Here is an 11416-nt window from a genome sequence, read left to right as displayed (position 1 = left end):
CTGGAGGAGAGGAGGGGAGGAGAGGAGAGGGGAACATCAGATTTCCTCTTGCCGCGCTGGATGTGACCACATTAATTATAGATCTTGGGAAGCAGCAGTTACGTTCATTCGGCATATTTTTAGCATATGAAGAGGCTGATTTATTTTCTTTTTTAAACAAGGCGACAGGTGTCAGCTTGGTTCGGAAAAAAAAAAAAAAAAAAAGATACGGAAAGCTGCTTAAAGTTGTCAGACGGTGACATTTTGAGCAGGCTGAGGTGTGAAGCGTCTATTTGTGAATTCTTGCCTGAGGCTAAAGGTGCAGGTGAGGGCTCTACATACTGTACTCTGGGTTTCAAGTTGCTGTAATATTTCGCCATTTATGGTACAATCTGTAAACCTCTCCATCTGTCATTCCCAGGGGTGGAGAGAAGTCTGAAGAAATACTTTTGCTTCAGATTTGCTTTAGTAGAACTGATAATAAAATCAAAGCAAGATGGAAAGTGTTCCATGAGAGACCTCAGATACTCCAGTGATATGCTGCCTGTTATTTGTTCATATTAATTGTGTTTGAAACCAACAGGTGGTCAATTCTCACATATTATTATATTATTACCTTTAATTATGTACGCTTAAAGCATTTGGAAATAAAGCAACTCGCTTGAAAATAGCCAAAATACTACTTGTAGGCAAACAATTCAATCTGCTTCAGCCTTGTCTTTAAATTTCAAAACTTTCGACGACACATCAGTCTCATCCCGAAAACATGGTCACATTGCTAATGTGGCTATTGCTAGCAGCCTCACTACTGTCCAAACCAGAAAACAACAATGAAAACTGCAATTTGACAATATTTTTAGCTATTTCAAGCGAGGACACTTTAATTTTGCAACCACAGCCAATCATTTGTTTTGTGCTTACACCTATAACTTTGTGACTGCAGAAAAACTGGACATTTCTTTAAAGTTAACTTTGGCAAAATATCTACTCACCGTGATCGGCACCACCATCAACCATGAACTGTCTCAAGTACTCCTTGGTAAAAGGAAACACCCATGTCAGAGTGGGAACAGACGCTGACACAACACAGGTGCTCTCCATCTGTTCAGTTTTATTTTACGTCTGTTTCTTTCACACTCTTTGCCTTCATCAGCAGGGTACTTGTTCTTTTGCAGTGTGGAGTTATTCCAGTTGTTGCACCATTACCTTGGGTATAGCAACCAGGGAAAACAATTCTTCACCATGTTTTGGTTGGCAGTGGCAGTAAAGTTGTTCTTGTGTCGCAATTCTTCCTTCACTTTTTACAGTAAAAAATCAGGCCCAGCGGGAGAGTGAGCAAAGCATAGAGCAAAGATTATAACGATTACAGCCATTAAGCTTTAACAATCAGTAATTATGCTACTTCAATTAAAGCAAAAAAATCTATAAGGAGTTTATTTACTTACTAATAATTTCATCATGTAAGGAAATAATTACTTTTGCACTCTGAGCTAAGAGGCAGGCTTCCTTTTTGTTCTAACGAAAATATTTTGCACCTATTATTTTTGTGATTTTAGGACTTAAATGCCCGACAACCTTCCACGATCTACCCATAAGGTCTAAACCATTCTGGTGTGTCTCACCGATGATGACCCATCTATAAGCCTGGTGGTCTTGCCTGCCGTTTGCAGTTCCTTTTGAAGTGGATTATTTGAAGAATTAGTAGGAGGATACATAACTTTACAAATCTGCCCCACCATATTTACCGTTAAGGATTGAGTACCAGCATCTCAGCGCAGTTATCAATGATTTGGGAACGCTTGTGGTTGTGTCTGAGTGCTTTGAAGTGCTTCTGAGTGCTTCCGAGCACTTCCGTTTGTATATTTGGTAGAACACTGAGCCATTTTTTTTTTTTTTTTTTTTTTTTTAAGGTCTTCGTTTTTGTGTGGGCACCTTCAAACGGGTTGAATACAGCATGGGGTTCTTAGAGAGGCGGGGAGAGAGGAGAGAGGAGAGGCGGGGAAACGACCAGAAAAACACTGGAAGGAGGGAAATCACACAATGGGAGGAACTGAAGACCAACACATGACACATGAGGGCACAATTTTAATATAAAACAGGAAATAACACATTCAGGAAACAAGGATCATGACAGCTGATGTTAAAACCAATCAGGGCCTCAGTAGGGTTAGGGCCTTGGAGAGGCCTACAAAAAAAACAAAAAAAAAACATGATTAGTGCTCCAAGTACATTATTAAAATCGGCTGAATAGATAGTTTGACAGACAATGAGTGGCCCTCAGCCTGTGGAAAGTACACATGATTAAGCCCACTCAGACTAATATGTTCAGACAAAAGTGTACAGACTACCAATGCGGCAATCGAGCTATTGTTGATAGGCAGAAAACTTTCAGTCAATCACATCTGCTTGAAAAAAGTGAAGCAAGGCTGCCAGAAGAGTGAAAGTTGAGACAAAGCCACCTGAGGGAAAACAGCACTGAACAGCAACATCACAGGTTTGCTCTCGCTCACACATTTCATTGCTGATTACTCTTAAATTGCATGTGCCTAGTATGGTTTTCTTAAAGGGGAACGCCGCAGTTTTTACACATTAAAAATCTCTTGGGGGCACCGTTGCGAACGTAGATGTGATGTCACTTGAGTCAGCGGCTGTTGGGGCTGAAAAAGTACAAGTTTGAAAATGGAAAAAGAAGTGAAGAAGAAAAGCGTGATCTTATCAGACCTCTGCAGCTCAGTCCTCATCTCTGCCTGAGGCCAGAGCAGAGCTTCTCAAATCCGGGTCCAGGTTTTGGTGTCATTTACAGACACGCTGCTTCTCTCCATGCCTATGACTTTTCTCCTCTGCTTACTGAGTCGGAGGCTGACACACACAGAGAGACTTCATGGAGACCTCATAAACTCAGAAATCTGTACTCGGGTGGATTAGGAGGTTATTTAGAATGGGGAAGTTTAGATTTTTACCTTATTTTTCTTTGTTACATCTGTCAGTGCTTTCCAATACTTCCATTACAACAGTTTGATGATTAATCACGTCTACATATTTAGGCTAATTTCAAAAGTTCTATTGTCCTATCTCTGATCATTTTCAATTTGTTCAACTGCAGCATATCTTAATAATGAAATACTAATGACTTTGGGACAATGTGATGTGTTATTATGATCATTATATTGGCAGACCCCTGATCTTAAACAGCCAATAGACAATTTTTCTTCTTCACCACTGCTTCATCGCGCAATGTAATGGATATACAATAATGAAAGCATCAGCATTGACACTGGTTCCCTGTAAAGCTCCTCGCTATCACTATACATTTTTGTCTGGCATACAGCCACAAATGACTGAATAAACTCATGTTTGGTCCTGTGTTGTAGATATCTGTGGCTCTGTGGAAAACAGAAATGTTCCATTTGCCTTTGTACTGCTTTTGATCCTTTCTTTTTTTGACTTGAAAATGTTATATGGATAACTGAGTGGAGGAGTCTTTTCAGAGCAAGACGGGGCACAGACGCCTGTCACATGCACTTTTCACACTGGAGAGGCCAGCCAAGGAGTTACATCAAGAATCCAGTGAGCACACTCTTCAGACGGTGCTACTCATGTAGTGGCAGTATCATTAAATGAAAATGTAGATTTTGGAGTTCTCAGTGTTAGGCAAAAAATCATGTGCTGGTGGACATTTTCCAATTTGTTAATTACACAATTAGAATGTTTTCGGCTGGTATTACGGTGCGTCTCAGGTGATCTGAACACAAGTGGACAGCTCTAAATCAAGTGTAAACAACCACCGAGCCACATTGCGATCCGATCACTAAAACCGCTTAACGGGGTAGTCCTGGATGCATTGAACCACATGCATTTTGTGTTGTCGACACTAATGTGTCCTGGTGTGTCCCCACCAAGGACGCCATCAATGCAAGCAGAATTGTAATGCAAATGACATTTTGGCTTTCCTTGCCTGCCACTGTAAGCAGCAGGTGTATGTCAACACAGTATTTCGTCTGATTCCTTTATTCAGATGGTTACGGCAACATCCCGAGACTCCCTTAAAAGTTGCACAGTTTTAAGAGTTCTTAAATGAGTAGAAATTTCCAAAACATTGTGGTGTATCCACAGCAAATTCAATATCATTCATGCTTTTCTTCTCTTTCTTCTGCATTAAGTGCAATATAAATGAAGTTGCTTCTTTCCTTTATACAAAGTGTGTGCTTTTCCTGCCAACATTTATTTAGCAGCTGTTTCATCATTCTGACCAAATGTGTTAAATGTACTGTTTGCCTGTGGAGACAGTCCCCGGACTCCCTTAAAAAAATGCTGAATTTTGTGAGGTGTTGCGTTAGGAGAACCATATTAAACTTTGTGAAACATTGCCTGTGACAAATTCTTAATTATTTGGGCATTCTTGTAAATGTTATTTCTTTCTTTGTTGATGAAATTGGATCACTTTGTCACAGCGATGTGGGTATTTATTTCCATATAGAGCGGGAAGTGAGAAGACGCAAGTGGAAACTCAAGACGCATGCTGAGAAACATTCTCACGCCAGGTATGATCTACTGTACTTGGAGTTGTGCACTTGAATTGGATGAATGATAATGCCAGGTACGAATTTATTATAAATGCACAAATTCAACAGACAATGTCTAGAGACAGTCTGTCAATATTTTCAAATGTATTTCTAGGTGGACTAAAAGCATGGTTTTGGGTGGGTCAGCCAAATATAATCTCTGAATGGCAAAAATTAACTTTAGCACATGATGGGATAATAGTATGTAATAACCAACAGCAATTTTGTAAGAGAGAAGTGTTAGCGCTGGAGGAATCCCAGCACATTATCTAAATGGCAGTAGTAATTTGTGCCATCCCCGTGATGTAGAAATTTTAATGATTAGCAAAAATATCTTTATGCAGTTACTCATTCAATAAACAAGTATCAAGTGTGTTTACTCTTAGACGCTGGTTGCCAGAAGTTTGTGTCTATTCATAGCGTGCCCATTAGATAAAGCTGAGTGACTAATGGATGAGAAAGCAACTTACCTGATTTTTGAGGTTGCATTTTATGAGGCAGTGCCAAGGGACTCTCCCATTCTCGCATGGCGCTTCAGAAACGATGAGGCCATTAGGACTTGGCAGAGAACATGATACATCCTAACTCTAATTTGCTTAGTCCAGGGATTAAATTAACTCATCTAAGAGCTCATTTGCAAAGGAGAAGATTAAGTCCTAGCCTCTCTCTAGTGTTTTCTCGTGTCACCTTGGGTGGAATTTCCTCTAAATGTGGTGCAAAATGATCAATACCCTGAGTAGTGTAAAATGGCAGGTGACATCCTCTGAAGGGAAGATGTGATAATGGATCCCACACCACGTCTTATACCAGCGGCATGTCACCGGCCTCTTCCTCCAATCTCTCCTGCGGTCGGAGCGCGGTGTATCATATCAGCTGATTGTTTTCAATGTGACTTTGATTGATATCAGATCCATGCTGTTGTCTGGTTCACAGACCAGAAGCTGCCTCTCAAGGGGTATCAGTTACCTGCGAGTCACCACATTACCTTTGCTACAGCTATACTTTGATGCATGTGATGGCACCAAAATGCTCCACATCTGCTCCATCGGCCCATGCAGGATGTGTCATGTTCTGTGGATCAGAGGGAGTGAGGAGCCACTTGATTTTGACGGATCAATACAGCCCTTAGGAGTGTGTCCGACAGAATGACAGCTCAAGTATGAACCGTTTATCTCGATTTCTATCACCCTTTCATTTTTTTTTTTTTTTAACAAAGCAATCAGGCTCTGCTGAGATTTTACTTCCTACATTGATGGTTAGCTAAAGGTTATTAAGGTAACATTTTTGAAAGGCTGGATGGCTCATGGTTACAGGAAACTTGGAGAAGTTTTGAGACTGGTAAAGGTGTCTTCCGACAGCGGACGGTTATTGCTGCATTTTCTGCCCATAGACCTGGCATTTATCATCCCATTATCCACAGAAATTACATTGTGGTGATGGTCAGTGCCAATGTAGAAAGTAATGTTCTCTGTGTAACAAGGTAAGGTATTGATGCAGTAAACAGAAGTTCTTGTTCCGTCACGGGCCTGCCAATCAGAATTTGTCATTTCATTAACCCTAACCCAGGATTTTCCCTTACCCAAGTGTTTTGGTTGACTGAAATAATATTACACAGTAAAAAGAATGAGAAGAAATCATTGCTGTCTCCTTGCAACACAGCACTCATCTGGCAGCTTGGTCAGTGGCCTTAGGCTTAAGATTATGACGCTAAACTTAACCCAGTATACTTATGTTACTATTGTTGTTTAATGTTTAAGAACCTTCTTTTTACAATTTAAAATCACATTTTTGAGGATCACTGCATCAGTTACATTTATTGACCTATAGAGGATCCCCATTGTTTACTTTGTATTATCATTTTTGATCACTTCAACTTGCTTGGATGGGTCAACTTAAGATGTTTGATTTTAATTTGAGAGAGATTTGCAAGCCTCTAGCCTGTTTTCCTCTTAAAATGCAATAGACTATTGCATCTTTGTGGATGACCTAAAAGGGCTAGGAATCTATCCATCATAGTTTGACAAAATAGGGACCCCCAAACATCATCTTGCATAGGGCGCCCCAAAAAGACAGAAATGTTGGCAGTGTCAATTCAACAGGTAGCGATACAGCACCTATGACATTCCACAAACAATCATTGTTTAGCTAGGGTTAGACCTCAAAACTATGTTGTTAGGTTTAGGAAAAGATCATATGTTGGTAAAATAACTACTTTCAGCATTGTAGCTCACTCAAAGGAAGTTACCTGAGTGACATAACTCACACCACCTAACAAAAAAGTTTGCCACTCACATCCCATAAGTTTGTAATTCATCCACAATTAACTCAATTACGTAACATACTAGTAACTTAAAAACAAAGCACTCCTGACTATTTTGACACACTGTGGAGGAGAACGTATGTCACCGGGGGGGAGAGTCCCGTGGATGACTCACCTGAACACCCCAACCACAGCCCAAATTGGACATTTCACACAAGTAGTGCACAAGACTGCAAGCTTTGATTAGCTAATGCTGTGGTAACACAGGGCTGACTACACAGCCAACAATTAACTTATAATTCACAAAACACTCAACAGCACCATTCAGTAGCCAGACAGTCTGCTCCTACAAATGGGCTTCTCTGTCTCTATTATGATTTCTGTTTCTGTTTCATAAAGCTCAGGATAGGCAGACACAGTCAGAAAAAGCTTCTCCTACATTCTATTCTCATTCTCTCGGGGTGATAAGTCCTGTCTGATCAAACATACAACCACAGCGCCCTGCTGAAAAGTTGACAAAGAAAATCGAGACATATGAACACATTTGCCCTCTGAGGGTCAATGGGTCAGGCAGGGTAACATTTCAACATAAATCATTTTTTATTACCAGCAATGGTCAGTTCACATTTCCCATTCCGTTAGCTATATGAACAATTACTCACACCCCGTGTTAATCGTATCTGAATGGAGTGGATACATGGAACCAGTTCTTGTTAGTTCAGAGTTTACTGTCCCTAGATCAGACATCATCACGCTACAACGGAAACTTTTTCAGATGGTTGGTTAAACATAGCACAATAATTAACATGAATTAGTCAGTTCTTCTTTTTTGGTGTGCTGTGAGGTTCCTGGCCACATCCTGGAAATGTGGGAGTATTGTCAGTTTATCTGATTAGTGGAGGCCCATCCTGTCATAAACTGGCCATTTATCACTGACCTTTTATTAAGTGTCCTCTGTGAGGCTTTGCAGAGCTGTTCCTTGACCCGCACGCCCTATGCTGAAAGGAAGGTCGAGTAAAGTTCGGTTCCCCCTGTGAAAGATGTGAAGTGGAAGTCACCTCATTCACGACAATTTACATTATACTGATCCAATATTTGTGTAACTTGCCAGATATTTAACAACATTACCTCATGGTAATAGTTGTCTCTCCACCTATTCTTATCTCAACATGTACTATTTCTACATGTCAAACTTCTGACTGCCCAAGCTATAACCATAATATCATGCTGTCCAAATGTTTTTAGGACCACTTCAGGTGATCAAACTTTGACACCAATCTTGCCTTAAATCTAGCATGATAGGAACCATTCAGTTCATTATAAATTTCAGAGGGGTGTTATGGATGTGCACATTCCGTCATTGGGTTGGTTTGACATTTTGAGTTTTCAGTACCTTAGACCTCATCTTGCCTAACCTAGACTTGTTGTCGTCATTTGTGGACACCTGTCTCTGTCATCTAGCTGTAGAAAAGCAAAATACATTAGTGCCAAAACAAGATGGCTGCCATCTCAACCCTCTACAAACAATCCCGGGAGCAAAGTGGACAAGGCAAATTCAATTTTAATGTTAAACTGGTTAATTTGATGATATTTGTAGTTGGATATGGGATAAAATTTGGAAATTTTTTAGCAATAGTAACAAGCTACGATGGATCTAAACAGAAGGTCCTCAGCTGGGGAAGATTTGGAAAGAAAACAACTTACATTTATGAGTTATATGATACATTTACATAGCATATTTCTCTGTCAAGAGCAGGAAGATTGTTGAATGCATTAGGACATAAGTCTGGGGTAGGCGATTTGCCTGATGTGATGTTGATAATCCCGATGCAGAGGAGATAAGTGATGGAGATTGAGATTATTCAAATGCTGCACTGGGGAATTTACAGTTATGTAGATACATATTGGTGACTTTGTTATAATAACCCCATCGTAGTATTTCAAAAACTTCCTATTCAAGGATGCTTAGTTTACCTCTTATTTACATCCTAGTAATGCCAAAAAGCTGGCAGAAATTAAAAATGCATACCAAATAGCATGATGTGACCACAGTGGGAGACAATAGATATGGTGGTCTGATTCTGTGCAAAAATACGTTCTACAAGCTAATGAGGCTTCAGCAGTCTCAGGTGGACAAATGTTGCAGGGCCTCGGGAAAACCCAGGCACAAACTTAAAGTGAGACTCCCCTCTTCCAGTTCCCCAAGCACCACCGGCAACAAAGCATTTTTAAATAGTTTTACCCAAAACACATCTTGTGCACAAACATGCTAGCAGTCTGGGAAAATGGAGGAGCGCCTGCAGGAACTGCGAGCAACCGGCCCTTAAACTCTTGGCTTCCAGGCAGCAAACAATCAGCTCCCCGGGACCACCTGCAATCACCCAAAACACACCTGGAACCAACCACACACTCAGGTAAAAGAGTGTTTGAAACAGACAAATAGAAACATTTGACTTCAGGAGCATAATAACAGATCAAGAACGCAGCTCCCCAGGTACAGTCTTTGCAGTGAAAATTCTTTCCATGGACAGTGTTTTCTTGCTGAGCTGGAGTGGAGGGACACGTCTTAGTAATGGCAACAGACAACACTTAATTTGGCTAACTTGGGACATTGATGGCTCATATTACCTTCAGCTGAACATGTTTGCTATGGTCACAAGGTGGGCAATGAGTGCCGGCAAACAGGAAGTGATAGCCATAGACCCTTTTCACGGCAGACATTTTGACTTGTCAAAGCATGAAAAGCACAGGTGTGACAAATAACATTAACGATGGCCCCGCTCTGAGTGTCCCAGTGAACCATGTCAGCGACTGAGCATGAACAATAGCAGAGCCCTGAGAGGCAGCGATCGTTAATGTTATAAATTCGACCTGTGCTCTTCCTGTTTCAAGCAAGTGAAAGGAGGGTCCACTGTAAAGGCGGCAGTGCAGCCTCTCTCTCTCTCCCTCCTGCTCTCCTTGATGCTGCCGTCTGACTCAGCGGTGAGGCTGAAAATTATGAAACTGTCTTTGCAATCTGGTTTTCCTTTTTCCATTTAGATGCAGATGAAGGAAGATCACAAAAGTATAATGTTAATAAAGATGTCCATTAATGGCTTCCGTCCCATTTTGTTCATTCACTGTTCATGATGAAAAGAAAATGTATCTTTGGTTCGGATTTTTAAAGTAGTCCAATGTTCATTAATAAATTCCAGCTCCTTTCTTTTGGAAACACGTGTAGTCGCTTCAGTGATCCATTTTGTTTAGCGTAGCTGAGTTTGGCCCATATTTGGATTATGCTCTATTTATATAGTTAAGAGTCTTAAAAGTATTAAAATCCAGATTAAGAGTCTTTAAAAAAACCTGCTGTCCAGTGTAGCAGGGGAAAGGTGGCGGCTCATCAGTGTCCCTCTAACCACCAGCCTGGTATACCACAGTCCTTGCTCTCCACACTTAAACCACCGTCATGGTTCTGCCAGTCACTTTGTCTCACCAAGCCTCTGCCTCCTTTTCCCTCTTTTTCTTCTCTCCTGTTCTGTGCCAGTCTCCTCATCTTCAACCTTTTGGCCAGGTTGTTGGTCCCACCCATTGAACCACACCATTGGTTCCTTGGGCCGCCCCATTGGTGGGTGCCGGCGCCTGTAACCAAATCAAGCAAGATTCCAGGTGCAGTTTATCAGGCAATCGAGTGAGTTGAAGGGGAATGCAGACATCAAGCAGTGACAAGTGCAGACAAACCAATTAGCAACAATAAAACCATGCAAATGAATTCTTAAACAGTCACTTCTGCCCTTCATGCCATCTACAGTAACTGGTATACAGTCTGTGTACGAATTACATATCCAGATGGCCTCGTCTGTTACTGTGAATGATCGCACATGGACCGTACTTATATCTTAGTGCATTTCTATCTAAATTTACAAAGTGCTTTACATCCATTCAGTCTTTCATACACACACAGATTGTAGCAGAGCTGCCAAGGAAAGGCAGGCCAGCTCAGTTCTCACGAACACTTCGATGTGTGGACAGAGGAGCCGAGTATCGACGTGCAAAAAAACCCTGTGATTAGCGGTCGACCCCGCTCCACCTCCTGAACCCGTATCTATACAGCACAGTATCACTGAACAAGCTGCTCGTATCTTGGAAAGTGTTGGGCAAGTTATCTGGAAACTGTATTTAATTGTCAATTACACGTTACACATTGAAAACACAATTGCATTAGTCTACTAAGTACTCGGCAACAAAGGTAATGTACTGGAAGTAATGCTCATTAATTTACTTTCGTTACTCAACTCCAAGTCCTCCACAGCTGCACGCCACATGTATTCCCAGCCCCTTCTCCATCCCAACGCATCAAATACAGCGGTAGTTGCGTGGTAGTTAACCCTCTAGTGTCACTTCTTGAAGAGCCCCTCTAGTGCTGTAGTATAAATTGTGAAAAAAATACGGCGGGCAGTTGGGGTGATTGAATGGGGCATACACTGGACTCTACCTCTGAATGTGTTGGCATTTCACACATTACAGTTTACCCAGTAGACGGTCCCATGATTTCGAGGGAATTACTGAAACATTTTGTCGATATCCAGTCGGTGTTCTTTAAGGACAGAGACCGATGGGTTGTTCAGAGTCGGAACGT

General features: G+C 41.2%; 1 long non-coding RNA gene across 3 annotated transcripts; it reads right to left on the bottom strand.

The window, feature by feature from the left end:
* Window positions 1-7508: 7508 nt before the first annotated feature.
* LOC119016933 lies at window positions 7509-10297 on the bottom strand. 3 transcript variants are annotated; one of them, XR_005074291.1, is made up of 5 exons: window positions 9430-10297; window positions 9044-9193; window positions 8195-8262; window positions 7739-7832; window positions 7509-7660 (listed from the first exon to the last, which is right to left on the bottom strand). It is a non-coding gene; the product is annotated as an uncharacterized LOC119016933 (long non-coding RNA). The 3 variants fall into 3 exon arrangements; XR_005074290.1 differs by having other exon boundaries at window positions 9044-9172; XR_005074292.1 differs by lacking the exon at window positions 9044-9193.
* Window positions 10298-11416: the final 1119 nt, after the last annotated feature.

Source organism: Acanthopagrus latus, chromosome 3 (assembly GCF_904848185.1).
Source record: "Acanthopagrus latus isolate v.2019 chromosome 3, fAcaLat1.1, whole genome shotgun sequence".
Lineage (NCBI taxonomy): Eukaryota > Metazoa > Chordata > Actinopteri > Spariformes > Sparidae > Acanthopagrus > Acanthopagrus latus.
The sequence above is the reverse complement of the archived record's forward strand: the minus strand, read 5'-3'. Positions and strand labels throughout refer to the sequence as shown.